The sequence below is a fragment of the Aethalodelphis obliquidens genome, unplaced genomic scaffold (assembly GCF_003676395.1).
Source record: "Aethalodelphis obliquidens isolate GAN/ISIS:26980383/991018 unplaced genomic scaffold, ASM367639v1 scaffold2, whole genome shotgun sequence".
Taxonomy (NCBI): Eukaryota; Metazoa; Chordata; class Mammalia; order Artiodactyla; family Delphinidae; genus Aethalodelphis; species Aethalodelphis obliquidens.
Window position 1 is genome coordinate 45,394,831 of NW_020837946.1, and position 23,953 is coordinate 45,418,783.

The window sequence follows — 23,953 nt, forward strand, 5'->3', positions numbered from 1 at the left end:
AAAATAGTAAAGCATAAATAAAGGAATGTTGATCAACCTCTTTTATGTAAATTATTTTAATCACAAAGTCTTTTAAAATTTTCTAGATGTTTAAAAGCAATATTTCAAAATATCCTGAAGGACAATGGGTAAGAATAAACGTAACACTCAATATTATGAGTGGCACAGCAGATAAGAACAATATATCAAATGAAATTCCTCCAAAGTTCCTTAACTTTTGTCTTTTATCCTATTATACGTCTTTCACTAATTATATTTACCTTCAAATTTAAGAATAAAGAAGGTTAACTTTTCCCTGAGCTTGTTGGCAAGAAGTGTGGTAATGTTTTGGGTTATCATTAACAGCAGTGGTGGATAAACAGAAGTCTTCTGATATAAATGGGGGTCATGCCCCCCACCCCCAATCAGGCTATGCTTGGCAGCCCTGTGTCCCATGATGCTCCAGACAGCTGCTGCCTATCTGTTGAAACCAAGGCAATGGCATGCCTCCCATTCCCCACCCCTGAAGCCAAGGAGGGAGCCTTGATGATCTCCGAGTCACATTCAGGATCATTCATTCCTAGTCTTGAAGAATAGTGCACATTCACAGCCAAATAGCTGTATGGTCCTTTCCTGTGGGATCTAAGAAATCCAAAAGCTGTTCTTCATTTCATCCCATCTCCCTCTTCTTCAGTTGAAACTGGCAATGTTTTGCTAGAGTAGCTGATTAGGTCTGCAATTCACATAGATACTAATCTCATCAAAGGGCTATTTGGCCATACCTTTGGTGTTCTCTGCTATATGGATTGGCTGAGAATTTTCCAAATCTTTTAAGTACTGATTACTTTCTGCTTAACAAATTCATTTCCTTCTCACATTTTACTATAATCAATTAGAAGGAACCAAGCCCCTCCTTCAACACTTTGCTTAGAAATCCCCTCAGCTAACATCCAATTTTATAGATTGCAAGTTTTACCCTCCACAAAACACTAGAACACAAATACAAGTTGGCCAAGTTTTTTGCCACTTTATTACAATGATCACCTTTTCACCGTTGTTCAAAAAACATGTTCCACTTTTCCGAGACCTTATCAGAATGGCCTTTACCATTCAGATTTCTACAACATTCTGTTCATGATTATCTATGTATTCTCTAAGAAGATGGAAACTTCCTCTCCAGCTCTCCTCTCACCAGAATCATCTTTAGTAATACCTTCAAAATACTCTTGGTTTCTTCTAGCATGCACTTTAAAACTCTTCTAGCTTCCCCCCATTACCCAATTCCAAACCTGTTTCTACATTTTTTGGTGTTTGTTACAGCAGCACCCTGCTTCTCAGTAACAATTTTTATTTTGGTTTGCTCAGACTGCCATAACAAGATACCATCAACTGGGTGGCTTAAACAACAGAAATTTATTCCTCACAGTTCTAGAGGCTGGAAGTTTGAGAGTCATACTTTAGGGTGCCAGCATGGTAGGGTTCTAATGAGGACCTTCTTCCTGGCTTGTAAACAGCCACCTTCTGGCTGTCTCCTCACATGGCAGAAAAGAGAGAGGGCACTCTTATCTCTTCTTGTTCTCATGAGGACACTAATCCCATCACTGGGGCCCCACCTTTGTGACCTCATCTAAACCTAATTAGCTCCTAAAGGCTCTATCTCCAAATACCAGCACTCTGGGGGAGAGGGCTTCAACATATGAATTTGCAAGGGACACAAACATTCAGTCCGTACACTCTCCATAAATCTACATAGCAATTGAAGCACAGCAGAGAAATTAATCTTTATCATAAAGTTGTTATTGCAGTGACATTACTGCTATCTCTGTCCTTGCACTTCTACTCCCAAGAAAAATTAAAATAGTTAACTGAATTATAAAATATTACTAGGTACTGTTTAGTAGACTTAGATAATGACACAATAATATCAATCTGTTATTCACCCCCTACTTTACTCATCTTCTCATGATATATGCTATTAATACAAGATAGGTAGAGAATACATTTTAAGAATTAGAATGCCAAGATAATTATTCCATGTATATTAACAATATAACATGGTTTATTTTCTATGGTATGAAAGATATTACTATTATATATATATATATGTAACAATTAAAATGACTTCATTTTCTACAATTAATTTATTCATTCACTCAGAAATAATTTATTGATCTCCAGTTCCAGGCACTCTGCAAGATGAAAAGAAATACAATAAGGACAAAATATATTCTGTATTCTCCCAAGAGTTACTCTTCACCTAGAACATAACAGACATGATTATTAATTGATCATATCCTCAAGGAATAAGTGAAGATCAAAAACTAGCAGAAAAGGAATATAATGTATCCAAATGTAAGATTCAATTTCTCTGGAAGAATAAAGAGACCAATACCATGGTGTCTATTAATCAGCAGATCAAATTCAGTATGCCTCTTCACTACCCAAATCTCATCACTTTTAGGTAGACATTTTCAACAATAGCAGACCATAAAATATAAAGGCATTTAATACTATATAATTTTAAAATCCATGAAATTAAATAATATTGTGCTTTTTAAATAAAGAACAATATAATATAAACTCTTTGGGGACATATAGACAGAAAGTAATAAACCTTAGAATAATTGTATAAAGTTCAGTAGGCCAAATAAGAAGAGTATAAAATAACAGTACAATTCTATGACTCTAAAACACCAGAAGGATTGTTGCCTGCTCACAAAACATGTAGATATAAATGTCAATGAATATCAGATAAGCCATTCTTGTAATGTAACTAAAAAACAATAATTTCACTTTCCAAACACCATTCTTTAGCCTATTTATTTGATCCTATGGCACTCTACACTTCTTTGTAAAACAGATCTTACTTCCCCTCTCTATGCCCATGTATATAGTACAGTGCATGGCACTAAGTCGGCATTCAATATACTTACACCTATTTAATGTATAACAATACATGTTTTGGGCTTCCCTGGTGGTGCAGTGGTTAAGAATCCACCTGCCAATGCAGGGGACAAGGGTTCAAGCCCTGGTCCGGGAAGTTCCCACATGCCGGGGAGCAATGAAGCCTGTGCGCCACAACTACTAAGCCTGCGCTCTAGAGCCCGCGAGCCACAACTACGGATGACTGCGTGCCTAGAGCCCGTGCTCCACAACGAGAGAAGCCAACGCAATGAGAAGCCCACGCACCACAATGAAGAGTAACCCCCGCTCTCCGCAACTAGAGAAAGCACGAACGCAGAAAGGAAGACCCAATGCAGCCAAAAATAAATAAAATAAATAAATAAATTTAAAAACAACAACAAAAATACATGTTTTAATGCACTCTACAGTTGACATAATAAGATATACGTCATCATCAACTTAACACATTAATAAGTTAAGAAATATAAGTTCTATATAAACCGATTTTACTTCCATTTACAATATAATATAAATCTTTCTGTTTGGATAAACTTTTCGTAAAGATTGTTTTGGTGACTATATACACATGGATGCATCATTGCCCTATCATTAAACAACTATTATTTCTAAATTTTAGCTAAATATATACAAAGGGAATAATTTACATAAAAATTAACTTTTATTCATTTTTCCCATAAAATAGCATCCCAGAGTAAAAATCACTAGGTATAAAGTATTACTATTTAGGTTTTCTTTTTTTTTTTTTTTTTAACTAAACATAAAGGGGTTGTAACAATTTACATGGCCATCAGTTATATGACAACACTCATTCAACTTCACATTCCCCGGGATTGACTATTGAATATTGTGTGTCTCTGTGTGTATTTGCATGTGCTATACTTTTTATAATCCTGTTTTTAAAATATAAAACTCTTTAAGATTAACAGTGCTATATGGTATGAAAACATACACTGATATCCCAATGAAAAAGAACCACTATCATTCAATAAATAATCCAAACCTTCCTCAGAAATTTATGTTGACACCTTTCCATATATTAAATTCAGCTATGTAGATTTATTTAGACACTTTTGCTTCTGGCCAAGACAGAGTAACAGAAGCTATATTTCTCTTACCATCTGAAACACCTAAAAAATGAAACAAGAGGTATGAAACAATGACTGTTAAGACATTAGACATCAGGCAACAAAGGACAGTGATCCATGAGAGATGAAAAACAAATAAGGTAAGCCCTATGACTTCCCTGGCTTAATGCATGGAGAAGGTTTCCAGACTATGGTCCAGGGAGGTGCAACTCAGTTGAACCCCAGCAATCTCCCTGAGTTTTGGAGATATTGCTGAGAATGTGGTGAAATGAAGATGCCTATTTTGCAGTCAAGAGCACTGGAGAGGAAAGAACTCTACCGAAAGCACTAAAGATACCTGCAAAAAATCCTTCTTACAATCGAGCTGAGTAATGATAATGACCCAAGACTGAGGAAAGAGCCACCCACAAAATTTAGAGAGAACAGTGCCTGTAGCTCACACAAGAACCAACAGCCAGGAAGGAAAATTTTGAATTCACAGAACTTCAGTTTGATTACTAAGAAGAGTCTCATCTTATCAGTGGGGAAAAATTAAGGCTAGAATAAATGCTGCTTTGGCCTCACCTGACAAATCTTTAAAAACAAGACCCAAAAGAATCAAACTATTTCCAAGTAACTTCTCTATATCCCAAATTATGCTCAAAAGGATTTTAAGGTTAATTAGCACCCAACATGGTAAAATTCACAATACTTGGTATGCAATAAAATGTGTGTGTGGGGGGGGGTGGCCATATATATATATATATATATATATATATATATCTCACATGCAAAGAAGCAGAAAAATACAATCCACAATGGGAAGAAAAATTAATCAAGACTGATCTACAAATGACCTGGATGATGGTAGTGGTAGGCAAGGACATTTAGATATGTTCCATATGCTTAAGAAGCTAGGAGATAGATTAAATAGATACAAAAAAACACCCAAATAGAACTTCTAGAAATGAAAACCACACTGTATAAAGTAAAAAATATACTATATGAGATTAATGGCAGGTAAGACATTGCAGAAGAAAAGAGTAGTGAAATTGAAGACACAGACATAGAAATTATAATGCAACACAGGAAAGTCTAGCTGGCAGGCAGGAAGGAAGAAACGGAGGGAGAGAGGGAGGGAGAAAGGAAGGGAAGGAGGAAAGGAGGAAGGAAGGAAGGGAGGGAGGGAGAAAGGGAGGAAGGGAGAAAGGAAGAGAAGGAGGAAAGGAGGAAGGAAGGAAGGAGGGAGGGAGGGAGGGAGGGAGGGAGGGAGAGACAGAGGATCACTGAATTATGGAAAAGCCTCAAGTGGTTCAATAGTCCCTGAAGGAGAGGAGAGAGAAAAATATTTGAAGAAATAAAGGCTGAGAATTTTTCAAATGATGAAAAATATAAACCCAGAGATTCAACAAGCTTAAACCCCAAATATGAGAAACAAAAAGAAAACAACACCATGACACATCATAATCATTGCTCAATTTTAAGAACAAAGAGAAAATCTTAAAAGCAGCCAGAGAAAAAGACAAGTATGGAGGAACAAAGATTAGGATGGCAGCAGTTTTCACATCTGAAACCCTGCAAACTAGAAGACAGAGGAGCAACATCTTTAAAGTATGCAAAAGATCAAAGCTTGATCAAGAAGAAACAGATAATCTAATTATATACGGGGAACGGTAAGAGTGATTTTTTTTTCCTAAGGCCCATTTTGAATTTCTTTATAAAAAACTATATACATTTTTGCTTTTATCTTTCTTAAGGATCCAGAGGCAAGTAAGTCTGGCTATATTCAAAATACAAATGGAATATTTAAACGTGATCAAGGAAAAAACTCATAATTCATAAATTATTCATAATGTATTGAAATATTACCACTCCAAGTTTAAAGCCAATTGGGAGTTTTAAATCTCCAAATAAAAATTTTTAAATACATTATAAATATTAATAGCAGATGCCATTAGATGAATTCTTTTAATCCCATATTTTAAGTAAAAATCAGTAATCCCATTGACAAAACACCATGAGGCCACTTGGTATTCATTTACTCTATAAATTTAACCTTTTCAGGCCTAATTTTAAAACAAGTTTGAAGCCAACAATCATTTTTCTAAAATAAATCCAGCATATCCAAGTTTGAAAACTATTTACCAAAGGAAATCCACAGATATTTATAATTTAGTTTAGAAGAAGTTTAGGGTGACTTTTTAATAAATGGCAGTTTCCTGCTTTGCAACCTGCTGCCCAAGCTCTTGTTTTAAAAAACTGTCACACTGTTATGACTAAAGGAACTCTATATGGTATGAATATTAAAAGCTGTAAAGCATCTGGCTTTGAATTTCATTTTTATCCTTATAAGTACATTTAATATCAAATTTTCCTTGAATTCTTTCAAGGTTAAAAGAAAAAAAACCTCAGTATTGATTAAAACATGGTTCACATTAATATGTCGTACATCACCTTAAAATCCTGTTCACTAAGAGATCAGAGATGATGTTAAAATAATGAAGACTAATCATTAGGTTTAGTTCTTTGCAGGATGGTAAATTAGGTGAAGTTAAAAAAAAAGTTCTTTCTCGTGTGAATGCATATAAGATGCATTTTCTTACTCTCAAAACTTTTGTGTGCTTTTTGAATATATAATCCAGGAAGGTAATCCTGACATGATGTCAGACAATTTTAGATCCTGCATTAACTCCTCCACATTGCTAAATACTCTAAAGCAGTTGCTAACAATTGCAACTTCATTGCTTGCCATGGTAAAGGAAACTTCCAAAATCCTCCTGGGAGAACTCAGCTCATTTTTGACACTCTTAAGGATCTAATTAGTGTCTATTGTAAAGGTTCTCTGCTTAAAACTCCCAATTGTAAGACATCTTATAATATTCTTCTTCATTGTATTGTAGGACTGTAATTTGCAAAGGGCTCTTTGCTTTTGTAGATCATTACTGAGTGCAGCCAAGAAAACTAACCAGTGCACAAACTGAGACATTTCACAGAAGGAGAAGTCACATGATACGTGTTTAAGAGGCTATACATTTATAACTTACTAAGAAATAGCAGCATTAGTATTTTCTGAAATTCCTTAACTTGGGATATAAATGCTTATCGTTATTTTCATAATACTGACCCGTATCTCTTAACACTCATAAAAAAATCCTTCGCCCTTCCAAAAGATACATTTCAAGACCACGTTATTCGACCAGCATTATAGGAGTGGAAAAGTAAAAATAAGTAGCACATGGTCCCTGCCTTCAATGAACTTATCATCTTTGACAGGTAGGCAAGACTGGGTATGGGGCTCCATGGATAGGGAGGAGCCCTGTAAAAGAGGTAAATACCCCTGAAAGAGAGAGGAGGAAGCATGGAATGGCTGTTTCGTACAGAGGGGCAGCTTCAGAGTGTATGTGAACAGTCACTTCCCAAATGGGCAAAGGCTAAAGGTGAGGCGGGGGGAAGGGTTTCCGGTTGTAGGGCAGAGCACGTGTGGCACATGCTGATTAGAGCAGAGGGCTCCTAGCCACACTGCTAATCGCCTTCTGGGAGCCATCCACTGGCCCTCCCTGAGGCTCCCAACTAGACTCTTGTGCAACACCCTTGACTAGGAGGGGAGGAAGGTCTAAGGACAGCTTTAGCTCTTGATAATGTGGCCAACTCTTCAGAATGGCTTATATATGAGAAAACCTTGACATATAAGGTCCAGAAATACCAGGTCTATGCAACAAAATAAAAAGGGCCTGAATTTCTTCCAATGCCAAGAGCGAAGTCAAAATGAAGGCTACAATGAATCAAAAAGAAAAATGGGCACATACAGCCTATTCTTACTGACACTGAAAGCTATGAAATTTGAACCACTTTATTCTAACAATAACAGTTTCTATTGTAAGAGGATTTGAATGAAGTATATTCAAAAGTCATTTCCAGAGCTAAGCATTGTGCAGTAGTATCCGGACAATAATTATGGCAAAGCTGGGATACCACAGAACTCCGTGCAGGGACTGAGTATCAGCCTGGTGGTGCCGCCGCCACTCACCCCCTCCAGAATAAGGTTGTGCCCTTTCAACCAAAAGAGAGAAAGCTCCAGGGAAGGAGATGTAGCGGAAATCTCAAACCACCTGAGCAATCCCAGGGGTATGATGAGTATCCCAATATACTTCCACAAGTGTCTATAAAATTCTGAGCTATACTTTGGCAGGCTTATAGCAGTATATTTCAATAACTAGATCGAGATTTTTCATGAGAACTTCAACCAACGATCGATGAACTATTTCTCTCCCTGGGTTATCTTATGTTCTTAATGGGAGGTCAGTTACCTTTCTCTAAAATGAAATAATCACAATAAATAAATTATGCTAAGAGAAATATTTTTAAAGACAAAATATTGAAACAAACATTATTTACAAAAGAATACACATGGCTCACCTATATGTGGACCTAAAGGTAACCTAGGTTTAGCTTCATTTTAAAGGTTAGACTTTGAAGTTCTTTGTACAAATTCTACTGAACATTCTCCTCTTTTTTTAAAACTCACAATACACTGTCTCTCCTTTTTATTTTGATTGTACACAAAAGAATTATCTTTTTAGACCTGCTGTTTTCGTCATTTCACCAAACACTTTGATATCCATATCCTAACTGTGAGTGAGAACTTGTGGGATCCCATTACTGAGGTAACATTATCTTTGGCAAAACTGTCTGAATTCCTTTGAAAGACTAGAATAAAACAGCTTGACTGCTCATTTAATGCTATTATAGTCTAGGACTCAAGACAATGGATTTTAAGACTAGAATTTGTGAAATATATATTGTTTTAAGATTCAGTTGATCTCTACAGACAAAGCAACAATATAAAAATTTTTACTTCAGTTTCAAATTTTCTTCCTTTTATTAGGGTATTTCACTTGAAAGGATTTTTTTCATTTAAATGTCTTGCTTTAATATGATCTTTTTTTTGACATTTTGTATGGTAAGCAGTTTTTATCTTTACATTAAGTTCTAACAATCAGGAATTTATAAATGTGCATAGATTTGCCATTTTAATCACTTTATACAGTTTTGTTTTAAGACAGACAGACAGAGGGAAATTATTCCTTTTACCAGTTCTTAAATCAGCCCTGGAAGAAACTTCTCATATCTTTTCACCTGATATCTAGAGCACCTCACAATGTTAGTGGCTTAGTTAGGAGGGAATTGATGGGCAGGAAATCTAATCCTCCAAAACAGAGCCTCCAAATATCTCCAATCGAAAATTATGCTTTCCTTACTGTTAGAGGCATTACTGTTACTCTTAGAGGCACTACACTTGCCTACACGCAATACTGCTTTGACCACAGTTAATAATGCATTCTGCCTCTGTGACTACAATCAAAACTTCCTATACTGCTTTGACCACAGTTAATAATGCATTCTGCCTCTGTGACTACAATCAAAACTTCCTATTTTTAACTTTAGTGGGACTATGGCAATCTTAAATCTGCTGGTTTCCTTCCTGTGGGCTTTCAACCAGCCTTTCCCATCTAGCTGCCAAAACATTTCTCCTCAGAAATCTCTTTACCTTCATCACCATCTTGACCATGTTGAACTTTACCCTAGCCCTGCGACCCTGGAAAATAACAAAGGTTAAGGAAATCCCCCATCCCTCTGTGTTCTGGAAATGGCTTGCTACAAAGAACCACCCTTCCCTACAAGACTTAGATAAGATTTAGGGCACTCCCCTGTTTATCCAGGACAAGGCCAGACTTTGACCCTCCAAATTCCCATTCTTTGCTTCATTAATGATTAGCTGAACTGTTTGTGCCACTGACCAATCTGGACAAAAGACCTGCTACCTTGATTTGACCAAACTTTAGCTAAGCTTCTCTCCTTCCCCCAGGCTCCTCTGACCCACTCTCAGCCTAGCAGCCTCAACCCTTCCTTCATAGTCTCCTCTAAGAAGAGGCTGACCTCACAGTAAAACATTCTCTGGTCTATTGTCCCCAGTTGTACCATCCTCACTCATCCTACCTTCCCACACACATCCCATTCTTTCCAGCCTTGGTTACTCCTCCTTATAAGAGAAAAGCCCTTTTCTGCCTAGCCTTTGAGATGCCTGAGATGATTGGCATATTCTCCCTACCACAATCATCCACTCCCCTTATTGCACTAATATTTTCAAATAAGGTCTCTCCTTATCTAAATCTGGATTTATTTTTTATTTGACACTCCATTTAACCATACTCACAAGGAGTTCTGGCAACTAACATCAACCTACCTCATTGAATTAATTTGCAAACTTTCGTTTGAATATATCTACTCAAATGGAGCTAGCCCTCTCATTCTCTTGCACTCATGGGTGCTTTCATTTCAGCATCAAATGAATTGCAAAATCATTTTGCAATCCTAGAAAAGTAAATGTATCTTAGTTTTTTAAATTTTGTTATTTTTGCATCCCTAGCAGCATCTAGTTCATACCCAGAGTAAATATCTGTTTAATTACAAAGTGAATTAACAAGTTGTTTTCTAAAACAATATACATTTTATCGTAATACAAACATATATCTTAGCTCCCAAAATCTGTTGAAAATGTACAACTAATTTGAAGATATTTTGTTAGGAAAATTTCTAAGATTGTTTAGTAATCCAATTAACAAAGCTACAATCTTACCTTATTACATACATAGTACAGGACTGTGATAAATTATGCAAATAAAGACAATGCACTTACTTTTTCATCAAAGAAAACATTATAAACAAGCTTATAATGATAATAGCCATGATGATTCTCTGACAAAAGAACTATTTCCTTTGTTAAACAGGAAGAAATCTATTGAAATAATATATTTGTTGAAACAATATAAATTAATGAATAATTTGATAAAGCCACATATATTTTCAGACTGGAGTCCAGCAAACACTGTGATTGTTCCAATACCAAAAACATGAAGAAAAAATTTACTCTAATAAGGCAAATATTCTTTATCTAGGTTAAACTTTTCATAGAAACAAAATTCTAAGAATAGAAGGAAATGGAGATAGTATCTACCTAAGGACAAAGGAGGAAATATTTGTAAGTGAGAAAAGAGTAAGAAGTCATTAATAAGTGAACCAAATGGAAAATATCAGTATGAAAGCATAATGCCTGAAATTGTAAAAAGCCATAAAAATGGACTAAGTTGCAAAATAGGTAAAATTTATAGATGAATTACTGAGCACAAAGATTAAATGGAGAAACCCTCCTAGGGGACTATGAAAAGAGTGAAGAGATATATCAAAGAAATACTGAGAGAGTTAGAGGATAGAAATAAAAGTGCCAAAATCTAGATCCTGGGAATACCAGAAAGAAAAATAAAAAGAGAGAAAAAAGATAGTTAAAAAAAATTATGAAGTGGATTTTCACAGAATTAAAATTGATTATGCAAAATGTCAAATTGAAAGTTTCAGACTTAAGCATATTATACTATTTACTTAAGCATATTATACTATTTACATATTTAGACTATTCTAAAATTTAGAATAGTAAATGCAAGACAAAGTATACAATACATGCAGGCAGAAATAGATTGCCTAAATAGCAACAAGCACCAAATTAATAATAAACTTCATAACAGTAACAAAGGACGCAAAAAAGACAAGTAAGCAATATTTTCAAGGTATACTGAAAGAAAAGAACTTTGAACTATGAATGTTATATGGAGTAACTATAATATAATATAATGTGAGGGAGTAATAACTACATTGAAGACAAACAATGCCTCAGAGTTATTACCACTGAAAACATACTTTTTTAGTATTCTGAGGTAATGGGGGGTTAGGATTTCAACATACGAATTTTGATAGGACACAATTCAACTCTTCACAGCTACTGTGAGATAGTGTATTTAAAATAAGCATGTGGGACTTCCCTGGCAGTCCAGTGGTGAAGACTTTGCCTTCCAATGCAAGGGGAGCAGGTTTGATCCCTGGTCCGGGAGCTAAGATCACACATGCCTCATGGTCAAAAAACCGAAACATAAAACGGAAGCAATATTGTAACAAGTTCAATAAAGACTTTAAAAATGGTCCACTCACATCAAAAAAATAAATAAATAAAATTAAAAAAAATAAAGAAATATAATAATCATGATAATATGAGGTTTATGCCAAGGATGCAAGGATTGTTCAATATAAGAAAATTTGCCAATATAATTAAGCACATTAACAGGCTGATTGAGAAAAGATGTAATTAACTCAATAAATGCACAATAAACTTTTTTCAGTTTGAAAAAACTTTTACAGAATTAAAAAGAAAAAAAGTATCCCTTAACAAACTAGAAAGGATGACAATCTTCTTCACTTGGTAATCTTCACCATTTATCACACTTAATGGAGAATATTAAGATACTTTTAAGCCTGGGAGCAAAATAAACCTTGTACCATGGTACCAAAGGTACTTGCTCCTGCCATAGCAGGAAAGAAAAAGATATGAGTGTGATGAATGGAAGGGATGAGATAAAACTAATATTAATTACAGATGATATGACTACCCATCTTTTAAAGTCTGCAGAATACCTATTAGAATTAATACTGAGAGTTCAGCAAAATTGCCATATACAAAATCAACTTATAAAAATGAATAGTATTACTCTATACCTATAATAGCTAGCATGATCAAAAATGAAATATTATTCACTATAGGAATAAAACTATAAAGTATCTTGGAAATTAATATAAAAAATTCTTACAATTTCTATGGAGAAAACAATTTAAACTTGTATATAAACAAAGATAATTTACACAAATGGATATATTTCTTGCTCTGAGCAACATAACTTAATGTTATAAAAATATCAATTATTTCCCAAATAATTTATATATCCAAAACATATAATCAAAATTTCCAACTGGATTTAGTAACTTGTGAAAATGCATTGCATATAAAAGAGAGTAATTTACTGTAAACTTATTCTAAAATTATTTATTCTTCCATATAAATGTCCACATAAAATTTCCTCCATATGTTTTAGCATCTGTCTAAACTTATTCTAATATTTATATGATATAATAAATGTTTAGAAATAATTAAATTACCCTTTAAAAAAGTTTAAAAAGAAATCCTAAGTGATATAAAAACATATATATTGTAAAATTATTGTAATAAAAACAGTAATAACATTGGCAGGAAATCCAAGAAGTGGATTGGAATAAAGAGTTCATAAATATCCCTGAAAGATGGGATCTTAATTCTGATTAAGGGTAGAATCTTAATATATGATTAAGAGGACATCATAAATCCAAGGATATGCTCTTTAACAGATGGTATTCAGAAATTTGGCTCATATGGAGGGGGGGAAAAAAACATTTTATCCCTAATACTACACAAAGTTGGGATCCAAATGCATTAATAACTTTATGAGTAAGAAAAAAAGCCTATAAAATATAAGAAAATACAAAAAGAATATCATTTTGACCTAGAGCAAGAAAAGAATTTCTTGAAAAAAAAATGCAAAAATAGAAATAAATTTGATTACATCATAATTAAAGATTTAATTTCAGAAAAGGTAACCATGAAAGAGGTAATCAACAAATGACAATTCTGAGAAAAGATATGTTCTCTCTCTAAATCTGATAATAACTAATATCTAAAATATAAAAAGGCTTTCCTAAAAATCAATTTTAAAAAGTCAGTGACTGCTCCCCACAAAAATGGACAAACAATAAGAACTATCAATTTGTTGAACAACCCAAAAGGCTAAGAAGCATATAAACGGATGCTCAAACTTATTAGTAATCACCAAAATTCAAATTTAAACCATATTACTTTATATTAATTTGATTGGCAAAGTTAGAAAATTGTATAATGCCAAGTATTGGTGATTTTGAGAGGTTATAACAATGGTTCTCATATTTACATGCTCATTAGAATCACCTGGGAAGATTAAAAACTATTACATGTCAAAAATTCACTCTGTCTATATCAATCAGAATATAGGCTCCTGACTTGAATATTTTTAAAGAACCCTCCTGGTAATTCTAACATGCAAGGAGAGTTGCAGAAAACTAGGATATAGTAACCTTCAGGCACTAATAGGGACAATTTATAAATAGCGTGGCTCATTTGAAGAACAATCTATAGTGCTTAAACAAATTTAATGTTCACATACCCTATAACTCAGAAACTCTGTTCCTGAGTATTCATCCCAAAGAAATTCTCACAGGTCCACAAAGGACTTCTGTGAGAAATCTCATTAATGTTTGAGGTGGTAAGGGGCTGGAGGCATTCTGATTGTCTATCACCAGTAGAAGAGACAGGCAAAATGTGGCAGGGGTACATCAAGGAGTACTCTGTAGAATGGTCAATTGAAAATGATGATTAAATGTGTGCATAACAAAATGAGTGGATCTTAGAAACAATGCTGATTACAACAAACAAGACGGTGAACCAGATAATCCCCAAATTAAACAATGCTTATATACAAAATAATACCAATTTTAAAAGAATAAATACAAACAAAAAAATATGTACATGAAACAACTGAGTATGCTGAAGAGGGGGAAAGGGATAAAAAATGTGCATAAAAGGTAACAAATCAGAGGAAAGACAGTGACTTTGAACAGCCCTAAGGAGTATGATTATTTCAATACCTTGCACCTGCTATCAATATATAAATGTTGGTATAAGGCTGGCATTACCATGCCATTTTTCTTTATTCAGTCACCCAGGGTACATGGAGTCTTGTGGTACATTTATGGGGTGACGTCAGCACCCCTGCCCTTCAGTACAGGAAAATGCCGAAGCTCATTTAAGATTGGAAAAAATTATCTTCCATACAACGGAGGCATCTAGACTGGGCTGAGATGATTGATGTCAGCCCGTTCATACCCCCTCAATTTTTTCTATCTCCATTAGTCAATTGGGCAATGGTGATCACCCACTTTAAGGTTGAGATCCAAATACCCAGACATCAATCTCTGCCTATTCTCTTCATCTTCTCTCTTATCTCAGAGGAACAGGAACATCTTCCCACTCCCTACACTTGTGTTCTTTGTTCTACTTTAATCCTAGTTCTTTCTAATTCTTGAGCATCATTAACATCCTCATTCCACCAAGAGATGGAAATCATTAGAGTTATAGATTTCTCTTTTAACTTTTGCCACAAAGCTCTTGAAATTCTGGTTACTTTTTCCACTGTGTCATGTCTTCAGACCCTTTGCAATATTTTTTTATTTATATTTCAAAGAGAGAGCTAGCCAGTCTAATTGATGGATGGATATGGAAAGTAAGAGAAAGGGAATTCAAGGACAACTTTCTTTTCTCTTTTTAGATAAGTAAATCATAGTACATTTATTGAGAAAGGGACACTTGCGGAAACAAAGGTTGGAAAATGGAATTCAAGACTTGTTTCAGATATGTTAGTTCTGAGATATCTATTAGACATCTAAGAAGCTGAGTGAATGGTTAGATATAGGAGTCTGGGACTGGCAGGCAGGGTAGGAGTAGAAATATAATTTGTGAAGTAACCAGTTTATAGATGATGAGGTCAGCTAGGAAGTGTGTACAAATGGAGAAATGATAATTGAGCCCACAGGCATGCCAGATTTTATAAATTAGGCAGAATAAGATTAAGCTGGGAGATGGTTAAGAAACAGCCCCTGAAGTCAAATGAAAACCAAGAAATTGTGCATTTCTAGCATCCAAATGAAGAAATTTTCATTAAGAGAAGATTAAATAATACTGACATGTCTACAAAGGGGAAATCTGAGAAATGGCTATCAGTTTCACAACATGGAGACTATCAGTGACTTTTGCATTGTAGTTTCAGGGGTGAAGGGGCTAAGACCGCTTGATTGGTGTTGGTTCATGAGAGAAGAAGTGAGGGAGCAGAGAAAGCAAGTGGAGAAACTCATGGAATTCTTCTATAAAGGGAAGCAAGAAATAAGGCAGGACTTAAGGGTGACGAACTCAAGGAATAGATATTAATTGGGTACTACTGCATGTGTATTTAGGCTGATGGGAACGTATCTTTAACGGGAGAAAATTGATGATACAGAAAAGAGAAGGGATAAATGCAGGAACAAATTCCTTGAACAGGCATTCATAAAGGAATATGGTTGAATCCACAAATGAAGTGACTGTCCTTAGATAAAAGGAGAGGTAGTTCACTCATAACAGAAAGGAAGGCTGAGTCATTGGAACATATAAAAATCCTTGGTAGTTCAGTAGATTTAGTGGTGAGAAAAATATGAAATTTCTCATCTAATTGCATGTATTTTATCAGTTAAATAAAAAGCAGGTTCTTACCTCTGGGTGAGGAAGATGAAGGGATGTAAGGATTAAAGAAGGGAAAAGAAGAGGAGAAGAGGGGTCAGAAAATAGTCATCTCGAAGAAAAGAGCAAATTGAAGAGACAAAGCAGTTGAATTTCTGGGCTTTTGTAATGATCTGATGAGGACTTCAGTCTAAACATAAAGTCAGACTAATCAGCATGTGAGTTTTTGTGTGTTTGTTTCAGCCTCTTGATCTACTTAAGCGTAGAAGAGTTCGGAGTTGGACTATAAAAATCTTAGTTGGTGAGAACTGCAGAAGATAAAATGAGAAAATACTTTTAAGCAAGGTGGGTTTGAAAAGTTTATAAATATGTTAGGGAAAAACAGTCTCTTTCTAGTCCTTGGCATTTTTAATATCTAACAAGGAGACTTGAAACATGTGATGTGAGTTCATCTCCTTATTTTGCATTCTTGTATCATAAAACTGCTGTCAGGCACAACCTGGTCAGCTAGCTCTGCTTTCAGTCCAGTGACCTGGAGGTGAAAAGCCTCCTGATTTTGCGATTTCTCTGCAGAAACACACACTTGCTTCTGGATTTGGTGCTTGCTTTCCTTTTGTTATTCTTAACATATAAAAAGAGGAGTCACGAAAGCCTAAGCTTCAGATTTAGTGACAACCAGACAGAGAACAAGTTTGTCTGGGAATAACAAGAATTGTTGGTCCATAGCCTTCTTTTATTTAGAAAGCTAAATGTGAGTATTAGAATATATTAAATATTGTAGTGTGTATACTTACTTTTAATGGTCCAAAATTATAAAAATACTCAAATAATTACAAAAACATTCATCTTAATTCTACACATCTTTATTTTTTTAAAATTTACTCTACTCATTAGAGAAATATTGTATTCTAAACATAATATTTAAAAGCATAAATTGAGGTCCATCCATCTTTGCTTTTAGATTAAAACTTTAATTTACTGTATGTTATGACATACATTTCTATCTTGCATAGAAACCAAGTGCTTCAGTGGATTTGAAATGCCTTGATGTAATTTAAATTTTATTCCTTTCTCCTAGTACACCCTAGAAGGGATATCAAAGATAAAAAAATAAACTGAGAAGAGAGGTAAGATGTACATTTCCCAGTGAACTTCTTTACAAAGTGTAGAGCAAAGAACGCTTTACAAACATTGTGCTTTCAGTTATGGTATTAATATTGAGAATAATATTAATATGGAGAATAAGAAGCCTAAATTAAAATAAGCATTTTTTTAATTATGGAAATATTGGCAAAGTATAAGCACATTTTAAGTGCTGGAATTTATCCACTTAACTCATCTAACAGAATCATAAGCAGATAATCATTACTTAATGATAAAAATGCAGTATATACACCATTACAAAGAAGTCCTGTCTTGGTGGAGGTGAAATCAAAACGTCCTTTTACAGAGAAACAAATCTGGAGTTTTCTCATGTTCCCCAGTGCTTTTTTTTTTTTATATATTAACATTCTGTTCTCATAATGCAAACCGTATGTGACAATATGCAGCCCAACTCATTCCCTTAACATTATACAAATGTGCTCACTCAGCAGTCCAACAAAGTGACTGAATTGTTGTGAATGTCTTTGATCACTTCTATGCCAATGATGGCCAGGTAAAGTAAAACAACAATGTGTCTTTCCTTTGCAATGTATGTTTTTTAGATCATAAACTGTTAGAAAAAAATCAGTAGAAAACTAGTTCTTAAAAAAATTTAAATTCAGAAATCATTAACCAAAATATAAGGTCAGTAGTTAAGACACTAGTGCTGCTTTTGTTTTAAGCTAAAAAGAGTCACTGCATTTCGCAGTTTAAATGAGTGCATATACTCATTTACTAACTGAGTGATTTGCTACAAGGAAAGGTAAAACCTCGTCCTTGCTTGGGAGAAATCAGGAACTGAGAGAGGGGAATGTTGCTGAAGCTTAATGATCTTCAGCTGTGAGACAGATGGAGCTTCAGACTGAATTGGAAATCTTTTTGAATAGTGAAGTTGGAGCTCCCGAAACATGGAGGAATTCTACCCTTGCTTCTGCTGGGTTTGGATTATGGAAGAACAATTCCTTCTGAAAGTTTAATAAGTCCAAATATACCTACTAAACAGAAAATATCTTTCCATTAGAAAAGAAATCTCATGTTCTCATACCTTCTATTTCTTTTATATTAAGTAAAACATTCTAAATTGAAGAGAGTTAAAGAAAATGATAGTGATACATCTTAGTCCACAGATGCACTGATTTTTGCAATTGAGAAAAAATATATAATTGCATATATGTAGATAATGTATATATTTAGATATTTAGATAATTTAGATAATGTATATATTTATATAGTGATTAAACAAACACTGCTTTTTTAATATTAGAGAGTCACTACAAAATTTGCATGGTCAACTAGTTTCTTCTATCTAGTTATTCCATATCACAATTATTCTTCTAATTCAAAATACTAACTAGAAATTGATCAAAAATATAGTATAACTATGTGTAATTTAACTGTATTATGTACATACTATATGTATGTACTTAATGCTTGAATATTATTCATCATAAACCAATAAACAATTACATATTTTAAATATTAAGATTAAAAACAGTAATTTGATAACAAATAAATCTGAATCTGAAAGTTTCTACTTTATCTATTGAAAACAGAATTATTTTTGTCATATTCTGGAAATTCTAAATCACCTGGTATGATGCCAGAAATATAGTGCAAGAACACTAAAATATCTTTCTTAATGGTATTAATGATAATGTAATACATATTTTCAGTGTTTTTTTCATATTATATACATTATTAATATTATTTTAGGTAATCATCAATTTGCATATGTAAACCATACATATTGCAACATTGGTTAGATTTAGAGAAATTGAATTAGCTGAAATCTAAATGTATACTATTAGGAAAGAAGAAGGGAAGGAAAGTGAATCAGAGACAGAACAACTTTCTAAATACCTGAATGAATGAAAAAAAGAAACTCTATAGAGGCCATCTGAACTACTGCTATACTTCCTTTAAAGTTCAAACAAAACCAATTTCTCACTGAATTTGCCAATAATGTGGCGATAATTCATTTTGGTCATAGTCTCATATAACCCTTCCAATGCATTATTTCCAGGCATGATTCCAAGACTCTGAATCCTAGAGTAGCGATGGCAATTGCTTTGCAATCCTTTGCATTAGCAGAAATGCATTCTCATTTGGTAGACCTATAGCAGAAATATCCATTTTAATTTTCCAGCTTTATCGTTGTGCTGCATACCCTGCACTACACACACCAACCCACGGAAGCGATGATGTCTCACAATGCTCAAGCCATCTGTATTCTCATACTGTTATATGTTGAGTTCCATAATGCTGTTACTAGAAGTATATTTACTACCCAATTAGTATTCATTCCACACAATTTCTTTAGCAAGAAAAATACATAGACATATGGGGAGGCAGGCCAAAGCTGAAGCTCACAGACAGAGATTCAATGGGGGGTGGACAGGAATACAGAGAAAACTTATGGACGAAGGAAGAAGAGAAAATAGTAAAACAAATTTCCTACCCCTGAGGTTAACTTTACTATATGACGAGATAAATGAAAGCAGAGTTACTATAAGGGCTAACATATTTTTACAGGATAAATATTCTGTTTCTCTGCAAGGCTGGGGAAAACAAAGGTGAGACATGATAAACACTAAATTTAAGAATAATGTGTGATTCACTAAACATCTACTGTGCGCCTATTTTGTGTCAGGCTCTGTATAACTAGGTGCTTTCACATATGTTCTTGTTTAATACAGCCATTGTCTGAAGCAGGTAATACTATTTATACATGAATATGCGGAGATCCATGTAGGTTTTAAATATTCCCCAGATCAGGGCTTCCCTGGTGGCGCAGTGGTTGAGAGTCCGCCTGCCGATGCAGGGGACACGGGTTCGTGCCCCGGTCTGGGAAGATCCCACATGCCGTGGAGCGGCTGGGCCCGTGAGCCATGGCCGCTGAGCCTGCGTGTCCGGAGCCTGTGCTCCGCAGCGGGAGAGGCCACAAGAGTAAGAGGCCCACGTACTGAAAAATCAAAAAAAAAAAAAAAAATTCCCCAGATCAAACAGCTGGTAAGAGACACATTAAATATCTAACCCTGGGTCTTATAATGGCAAGTTCAGGAGACTTTTACACTATATTACAAATACCATATGAATGAACATATCTTTGTCTGGAAGGTAGACAGGAGATATATTTATTACATAAAATATTTCTGTTTTTAATTTATTCATTTTTTACTGATGTGAGAAACAGTTTTTTTTTTTTATGGTATAGTGGAACTAAAATTGGGGTTGCAAAGGAAGAAAAGAATATAGGTCCTGAGTGATTGTAATAATGTAGGTCGAAGAGTTATACAGATATTTCTTAAAACTAGATAAGTTATAATTAGCAGTGCTACTTCACACACGCTATCAAACATCTATCTAAACTTTTTATCACAGATCTTCTAGGGTGCTCATAATTTTCTCTTTCACCACTATGAGATCAAAATATCTGAGAAATTCCACTATCTCAGAATCCAAACCATATCTCTCTGACTTAACCTCTTATTTCTTGACTTGACACAGACTACATGCTCTGATGTTTCCAATTATGTGTTCAATCTGGGTATCTGATTTTTGCTTTAACCTGCATGAACTCTGTATTCCTATAGTAAAGTCAATTACTGATACTTTATGTTATGTCTTACACTGAAAGAAATGGATTTAAATTCTGTCTCCCAAGGATGTCTTATGATCAATGGTAAGACAGCAAGACACGTGTAGAGGGTCATACAGTCTATGGGTATGGAATAAACAGAATCAATGGGTTAACAGAGTAACTAAAATTCTCACCTCAGTCTCATTTTCAGGGAGCTCTGAAGAGTTTATATACCATATATTTGGCATCTAGTGTGTGCCTGGCAATGACTAGTGCTTTAAATATAGCATCTCATTTACTTCTCAAAATAACATTCTCAGAGTGGTAGCAATTCAACATGTCCACATCTGGACTAATGTAGCAAAATAATTTACCCAAATCTATATGTCAATCAAAGTGGCAGAGTCAGAATTCTATGGTAAGTTGATGTGACTCTTACGGACATGTTTAAACTTCCTACTATATAGGGCTGATTCTCACCTTGGATTTATTATTATAAAGCAGATTCCTTCTAAATTACCACTGTGTACAATGACAGTGCCAGAGCAACTCTTATTCCCAAAGCTGTTAGACATCTAGCAAGAAATACCAATACATCATTAAGTAAAATCATGCTTTACTTACACAAGTTCAAAAAAACTTTCTTTGCATATAAATTGAAATTTAATGCTTTAAAATCTTGTCTAGTTATCATGTAGTGGGATGAGAGGATCCTAGAGGAAATAACAAGCACAAATACTGAAAAGATTTAGACCACACAAGTCACTTGTGGCAGAGAAGGACAGACAAGTCACCTACACCCAGTCAGAACAGCAGAATCCAAACAAAAAAACCCAGGAAACAAGGCTGAACTCAGAATCTAGGAAGTTAGAAATACTGTTTCCTACGCACGTTTGTATGCTGCCATCTTAGAGTTGCCAAACTTGGACTCAGTTTGTCTTACTTAGGATGCTTTGCGAATGCAAGTAACAGACTGACTAAAAGTGGCTTGCATAATAGGGGCTTATCATCTCACATTAACAAGAAATCTGAAGGCAATGTTTCCCAGGTTGGTAAATACAAACACATAGATGTCATCAAAGACCCTAGTGCTTTCAATTCTTCTGCTCTCTCATCCTCAGCATGTTGGCTTTTGTCTTAGGTTATTCCTTCACAGTCACAAAATGACTGCCCCTATTTACCTAAAAACACACAAATGTAGCTAGAAGAGTATTTCATTTTCTCCTAGGAAAAAATCCCCACAAACTTTCTAGAAGCTTCTAAAGAGAATTGGTTCTCACGACTAGAACACACTTGTAACCAAGCACAGGAAAGTAAATATCAGAAATTTTAGCTTCTAGGTTGGTTCATCCATAAGAAAGGATGGGAGGCTGGCTGAGGATATGCAGCCAATAATGTCTACTCCATGTAAATCTATAATCATAAACAATCATAAAGATCTTAAACGACCATTCCTTGCAACAGATGCTGAATTAAATCTTAAAATTACATGACATGTTAAGTTTTGTTTTACTGCCTTTCCCCATCAGGAGGTTAAGAAACTTGTTTCAATTTGTAGGATTAGTAATAAATTTAAAATGGAAAAAATAGTAGAAGAATAGACATGAATAAAATGAAAATATGCTTGGTCGTGCCAAACCATACCAACTTAAACGTCTTAAAAATGAGACTTCTGTTAAAAAATGGTAGTGGGCACTAATGTGCACTAATCCGGGATCATGACAGACCTGGAGAGGAGTCTATGGTAGGAAGTTAAAAGAATTATGCAGAGGCCTGAAACACACCTCTTGCACTGCTAATCCTCTGTCTCTCAAAATTACTATATTTATTTTTTAATCAAAGTTAATGACTGCTAAAACAGTTGGTATACAGTCTTCTAGTAGAGTGGATAAACACAGCCCTTGCTTCAGCTACTTGTAAATGAGCCTCTCGAGTCCCCTCGTATTTATTGTCTTTGAATTATTCCCCCAATTATTCACTACGAAACACATCCTATGTCTTCCTTGTCTGCTTTTAATGTCTTTTTAACAATTCTTAATTTGTTTTTTAAGTTATTTTTGTTTTTGATTTTCATTCATCGAGGGACCTGGATGGATGGCAAGACAGAGTTAGCAACCTGAGGAGGGAACCTTAGAACTGAGATAAGGTGGAGTGGAATCGACTTCAAGGATTAGGCACCAACCAAAGTGAGAAACAATACAGGGCGTGGGACCCATAAATAATAATATTAAGAGACTCGACGTTCTGTCTCTGCATGAAGTAGAAACCTGTTCCTCTTTGATCATTAGAAAGTTATTCATTACAAATTTGACAAAATGATGAGGATATTAACATTAAAAAAAACAGCAGGTGACAATCAGTTGGAGTCTGTCTTGGGAATTCCTTCGTATTCTTACAATTCTATTTATTCAAAATTGACTGTTTGTTAGAAAAGATTCTTTAATAAAAAAAATTTTTTTGTAAGATAAACTCAGTTTTACGTAGAAAGATACAGAATATTTTTGTAGAACCTGTCTATATCCTGCTGATCTAGAATACACAACCTTAGAATTTCAATAAAAATGTATTGACTGCTTTTGATGGAACAAGCACTGAGCTGGGCATTTTCCAGCACAGCAGCTCAGTTATGTGCTGATGTGCTTACAACTGAAAAGAATATGGCATACACAAAAATCACTGTGACACAATGTGGTCATGGAAAACGGCCATGTATCTATGAGCTAGAAGTTCAATGACGGCAGAAATCAATTATGGCTGGTTTAACGGAGGAGCCAGCTTTTCCATTTAAATTTAGGGTAGAAAAAATAGTTTGACAGATACTGATGTTGGATATTGATCAAGGAAAGTGTGTTTTACCAGTATTAATCTGGCAGCAGAGAAGAGGATAATTTGAATAAGGAGAGTTTACAAGGCAGGGAAATCAGCTAAGGGTGTACTGCAATGGTCTGTGCCAGAGGTAAGGCCTAAGTAGAACTAGAAAGGTGGGTAAGGATGCCAGAAACTGGTGTGGCACTAGGAGAAAAAATCCGCTGAATGCCACAGCGG

The 23,953-nt window shown here is 34.7% G+C and overlaps 1 protein-coding gene across 3 annotated transcripts in view; it reads right to left on the reverse strand.

Moving 5' to 3' along the window:
- GULP1 (GULP PTB domain containing engulfment adaptor 1) overlaps positions 1 to 23,953 on the reverse strand; it is a 267,960-nt gene that overhangs the window by 105,527 nt on the left and 138,480 nt on the right. The window lies entirely within an intron of this gene.